The following is a 6,148-nucleotide window of genomic DNA, read 5'->3' as shown; positions in this document are numbered from 1 at the left end:
CAGAGCAGCTGGTAATTTCAAACCGCTGACCTTGTGGTTAGCAGCCCACTGATAACCCACGACGCCACCAGGGCTCCCTCCTCAAAGAACGGTCACCCTTCATGACATGGATGGAACGGAGACTCGGGAACTTCATTTACTGCCAGGACAGTACTCAAAATAAGAAGAAACAGCAGCAAACATCCATTGCTAATCGGAATGTGGAATGTACAAAGTATGAACTTAGGAAAATTGGAAGTCATCAAAAATGAAATGGAAAGAATAATGATCAATATCACAGCCAGTAGTGAGAAGAAATAGACAAGTATTGGCCATTTTGAATTGGAGATTCATATCATTTACAAATGAATGACAAATTCAAGAATAAATGACATTCCTCTTTTTTAAAAAAATCATTTTACTGGGGGCTCATACAATCATCACAATCCATCCATCCATCCATTATGTCAAGCACATATGAACATTTGTTGCCATCATCATTCTCAGAACATTTGCCTTCTACTTGAGCCCTTAATATCGGCTGTTCATTTCCCCCTCCCTCCTCCTCTCCCCTCCCTCATGAACCCTTCATAATTAATAAATTATTATTTTGTCATATGTTACACTGTCCAACATCTCCCCCCCCTCTGCTGTCCATCCCCCAGGGAGGAGGCTATACATATGTAGATTCTTGTAATCAGTTCCCCCTTTCCAACCCACACTCCCTCCGCCCTCCAGGCATTGCCGCTGGTCCTGAGGTGTCATCTGTCCTGGATTCCTTGTGTTTCCAGTTGCCATCTGTACCAATGTACAGCCAAAATTGTAAGGTAGAATTGGAATCATGATAGTGGGAGGGGGGGAAACATTTAAGAACTAGAGGAAAGTTATATGTTTCATCATTGCTACCCTGCACCCTGACTGGCTCATCTCCTCCCCACAACCCTTCAGTAAGGGGTGTCCAGTTGCCTGCTGATGGACTCTGAGTATCCACTCTGCACTCACCCACATTTACAATGATATGATTTTTTGTTCTTTGGACATTTTCCTCTTCAATGACAAATTCAGGAGGAATGGCGACACATTTATCACAAAAAGAACACTATATGAGTACAAAGAAGGCCAGTTAATGCCACTGTTGTTCAGTTTTACAAACCACCGAAGCCAAAGATGAATCGAGGAATTCTACCAACTTCTTCAGTCTAAAATTAACCACACATGTGATTAAGATGCAATGATAATTACTGGAGATTAGAATTCAAAAGTTGAAAACAAAGAGAAAGGAATAGTGGCTGGAAGCGTGGTTTTCAGGAAAGAAGCAAAGCTGTTGATCTCATGAGCTAAGTTTGCTAGAACAGTGGCTTCTTCCTTGAACAGGCCCTTTCTGAACCACCTAAGTGGTGACTACACTGTGAACCACACCAGATGAAATACAAAGAAATTAAACTGGCGACATCTATGAATAGGGGCCATAATGAAGTTCAATATCAGCAGCCACAAGGCCCAGGGCTGACTGGGGAAGAGACCGTCAATTGCTCCTCTGCAAATTTAGGTTGAAACTGAAAACATTAAAACAAGTTCATGGCTCTCGCGTCCTCGCTTCCGAGATGACAAAGAAAAGGCGTAACAACGGCCGTGCCAAGAAGGGCCGCGGCCATGTTCAGCCCATCGGCTGCACGAACTGCGCCCGCTGCGCGCCCAAAGACAAGGCCATTAAGAAGTTCATCATAAGAAACATAGAGGAGGCCGCGGCCGTCAGAAACATCTGTGAAGCGAGTGTCTTCGACACATACGTGCTTCCCAAGCTGTACGTGAAGCTGCGTGACTGCGTGAGTTGTGCCATCCACAGCAAGGCGGTCAGGAACCGGTCACGCGAAGCCGGGAAGGACCGAACCCCGCCACCTCGATTTAGACCTGCAGGTGCGGCCCCACGACCTCCTCCAAAGCCTATGTAAAGATTAGAGGCTGAAGAAAACCCTGAAAGGAAATAAAGTGGAAATTTTTCATGGAAAAAAACCCCCCAAAAAACAAGTTCATGAGAGCCAAAATGCAACCTTGAGTATAGCTGTCCTGAATTTAGAGCACGTCTAAAGACCAGACTGGATGGACTAAACACTAATGCCTGGAGACCCGAGGAATTGTGAAAAGACAAGAAGACATCAGACGTGAAGAAAGCAAAAGGTCATTAAGAAAGAAAGAAGCAGAGTGGAGACCCAAGGCCCAAGTGTCGGCCACTGGAGATCCCCTCACAGAGGGGTTTAGGAGAGGAGATGGGTCAGTCAGGGTGCGAGGTAGTACCGATGAAGAGCACAGCTTTTCCCCAGATTCTGGATGCTTCCTCCCCCCAACTACCATGATCCGAATTCTACCTTACAGGACTGGATAGGGCAGAGGTTGTACACTGGTACATATGAGGGCTGGAGGCACAGGGAATCCAGGGTGGACGATACCTTCAGGACCAAGGGTGTGAGGGACGATGCTGGGAGAGTGTAGGGTGAGTGGGTTGGAAAGGGGGAACTGATTACAAGGATCCACATGTGACCTCCTCCCTGGGAGAGGGATGGCAGAGAAGGGGGGGAAGGGAGACTCCGGATAGAGCAAGATATGACAAAATAACGATGTATAAATTACAAAGGGCACATGAGGGAGGGGGGAGCGGGGAGGGAGGGGAATAAAAAAAAGAGGACCTGATGCAAAGGGCTTAAGTGGAGAGCAAATGCTTTGAGAATGATTGGGGCAGGGAATGTATGGATGTGCTTTATACAATTGATGTATGTATATGTATGGATGGTGATAAGAGTTGTATGAGTCCCTAATAAAATGTAAAAAAAGAAAGAAAGAAAATATCAAAGCAGATGTCAGAAGAGACTCTGAGACTTACTCAAGAATGAAGAAAGTGAAAGCAAATGGAAGAAATGAAGTGAAAAAGGTCAACAGAACAATTTTCAAGTCAGTCTAAGAAGACGACGTAGTCTTTCCATGAAATGTGCAAAACCAATGGGGTGGCAAAACCAAAAGGAAAACCCACATTCCACATACCTAGCGCTCAAAGAACTGAAGACACGCTGTTGGGAAGAGCCAGTCTCTGGGAGAGGGCATCGTGTTCTGGAAAGTCAAAGAGAAGCCCTCCAATGACATGGACTGGCACAGTGGCCACAACCATGGGTTCCAACACAAGTTGGTTAAGATGTTGGTTTGTTGCTTTCTGTTCAAAAATAGGGGCACTGTGAGTTAGAGCTGCCCGGAGGCACCTGCCAGGAACAGGGTAAAAAGTACAGTGGGAGGGGTGGGAGGAGATGGGCAGGAAGGAAGTCAGCGTGGACATGAAAGGACAGCACAAGTGTCCCTGTTGAATCTCTCATCTGTGATGATGCATGCCTGAACCTACTTAGGAGATTCTGACATAGGTATCAGTGCACATGAATGAGTACAAGCTAACATTTAAACTTCCATAGAGGAGTGGATCAAACCAGTATCAATATTCTGGTTGTGATATGGCACTATAGTTTTGCAAAACGTTACTCTTAAGGGGAAGTGGGCTAAGGGTACACAGGCTCTCTCTGTATAATTTTTAGGGTTCTTGCTGTAAAGTCACATAACTGCAACCCCAATCCTAAAGAGCCGTTGCTATGAAACAGCTTCCTGATATAAATACTTTGCTGGGGGTTGCTGTTGTGAACCATTGGATGGATTCTGACTCACAGCCATCCTCTGATGGCTTTCTAGGCTGGAATCTTTATGGAAGCTGGTTGGCTGGTCTTTTCTCTCTGTGAGTCACTGGGGTGGGGTGGGGGTTTGAAATACCAGCTTCTGGGTTAGCAGCCCAAGCACTCAGCCATGGCGTCCCCAGGGACCCTTCTGCTGGGGTTCCCTCTCACTGCCATCGAGTCGCTGCCCACTCCTAGCAACCTGAAACAACTGAGTAGAACTGCCCCTGTGAGTTTCTGAGACTGTTAACTCTTTACTGGAGTAGAAAGTCCAGTCTTTCTCCCACGGAGAGCCACTGGTGGTTTTGAACTGCTGTCCCTGCAGTTAGCAGGCCAACATGTAACCACTACACCAGCAGAGCTCCTTTGTTGGGGGTTAGAAGATCTGAATTATAGTCCAGGCTCGATCATCAATTTGACCCTTGACTTAGAGCAGTTTGCTTCTTCACCTACAAAACAAAAGGGAGGGTCTAAAACTTCCCTCTCTAAAGTGCTTTTTCGTTTTGTCGGAGTCTAGGAGTTTCTCTCAGCAGGAGTGGAAAGCTTCCAGACTGACAAATCTCAGCGGAGAAGGGGGCCCCTCTCTTTGGAGCCTTCCCTGGAGGCTGGGTGTTCTTTGTACACACGATGGTGTTCATGTCGTCCAGCCAGAGAGATTATGATAAGATATGCACCATCAGCCAAAGAGAGTGCAAGGCAACACTTTAATTACTCTTAGGAATTGATGGTGGGCAGGGCCTTTTGGCATTGAATGAGAGAGAAGAAGCAATTCATCAGAAGAGGAGGCTGACCTGTGTGGAAGGGCTGTCAAATTAGAAAAGGGAGGTGATTCATGTCATGCATTTAAGCAACAGATTCGGTGCAGGTGATTCAAATAATGGAGAAAGAAGCATTAGCTCCGGTTAAAGCCTTGGTAGTGCTGTTGGGAAGGACCTGGTGGTGTAGTGGTTACATGTGGGCGGCTAACTGCAAGATCAGCCATGTGAAACCACCAGCCACTCCTTGGGAGACAAATGGGACTTTCTACTCCTGTAAAGAGTTACAAATTCAAAAACTCCAAAGAGCAGTTCTACCCAGTCCTGTAGGGTGGAGTAGACATCGGCTTGATGGCAGTGAGGTTGGCTTTTGGAATGCTGCTAAGAGATCGACAGTTAACTTCAAGGTCAGCAGTTCAACCCCACCAGCTGCACTGTGGAAGAAAAATGAAGCTATTTTCTTCTGTAAAGCTTTACCGTCTCAGAAACCCTATTTGGGTTTCTATGTGCTGGAAAAATGGGTAGAGACAGAGGTGGGTAGAGACAGAGCGGATAATAGAAAATGGAAGTAGAACCAACTAGTGGAAAATATTACCGAAGAAAAAAAAAACAAAAACAAACAAACAAAAAAAAAATATTACCGAAGAATGTAATTGCTATGTCCAAGACAAATAGATGCCCAAGCAATGTCAGTTCCCACCTGCCAGGTCCTAACAGTCTATGAGTGTTGCCTAGTTCCATACCATCTCCATGATTTTTGGTCTGCCCCGGGCCACGGTTAAACCATGTGCATTCCAGGGCCTTCCAAACTATGGGGGTCATCTTCCAGCAATATACTGTTGGCATCCACAGGCTAAGTGCTGGTTAATATTCAGAATTACATATGCAGACTTTTCTTCCTAGTCTGTCTTAAACTGGAAGCTCCACTGGAACCTGTCCCCCATGGGTGATCCTGGTGGCATTTGAAATACTGGTGGGATAGCTTCCACCATCGTGCCAGCATAAAAGCCACCACACTACTATAGGCTGATTGACATACGGTGGCAAGTAAGGGTAGCTCCAGATTGAAAACTCACTGCCATCGAGTCGATGCTGACTCACAGTGACCAATAGGACAAGGTAGAACTGCTCCTTCGGGTTTCCAAGACTAACTGTTGAGGGAAGTAGGAAACCTCATGTTGGAGCAGCCAGTGGATTCAAACTGCTGCCCTTGGGGTTAGCAGCCCAACAAGTAACCTGCAACACCACCAGGGCTCCTGTAATTCTACAAAATAGTAATTGTTCCCATTTGATGCTTGAGGAAACTGAGGCTCACTGAGGGTTTATCACCAAGTAGTACCTTGGATAGAGCCTGCATTGTTAGTTACAAGATCCATAAAGTTTTTGAGGAGGTGAGCTTCTTTTGCCTTTTTGTTTGCATATATTTATCTCTTATTTAGTTAAATAAATCACTTTGTTAGGTGCTACTACATATATTATAATAGTCCATATATCCATTCTATCAAGCAGACATGTACAATTGTTGGCATCAACAATTTCTAAACACTATCTTTCTTCTTGAGCCCTTTGATATCAGCGCTCTTTTTTCCCCTCCCATCTCCACCCTGCCACCTTCGTGAACCCTTAATATATTATGTATTGTTGTTATCATTTATACATATCTTACACCAACCCTTTCTATCCCTTCACCTGTTATCCTGGTATTCATCC

General features: G+C 45.4%; 1 pseudogene; it reads left to right on the top strand.

Moving 5' to 3' along the window:
• Positions 1–1,574: 1,574 nt before the first annotated feature.
• LOC142448704 (small ribosomal subunit protein eS26 pseudogene) lies at positions 1,575–1,931 on the top strand (annotated as a pseudogene).
• Positions 1,932–6,148: the final 4,217 nt, after the last annotated feature.

Source organism: Tenrec ecaudatus, chromosome 5 (assembly GCF_050624435.1).
Source record: "Tenrec ecaudatus isolate mTenEca1 chromosome 5, mTenEca1.hap1, whole genome shotgun sequence".
Classification (NCBI taxonomy): domain Eukaryota; kingdom Metazoa; phylum Chordata; class Mammalia; order Afrosoricida; family Tenrecidae; genus Tenrec; species Tenrec ecaudatus.
The sequence above is the reverse complement of the archived record's forward strand: the minus strand, read 5'-3'. Positions and strand labels throughout refer to the sequence as shown.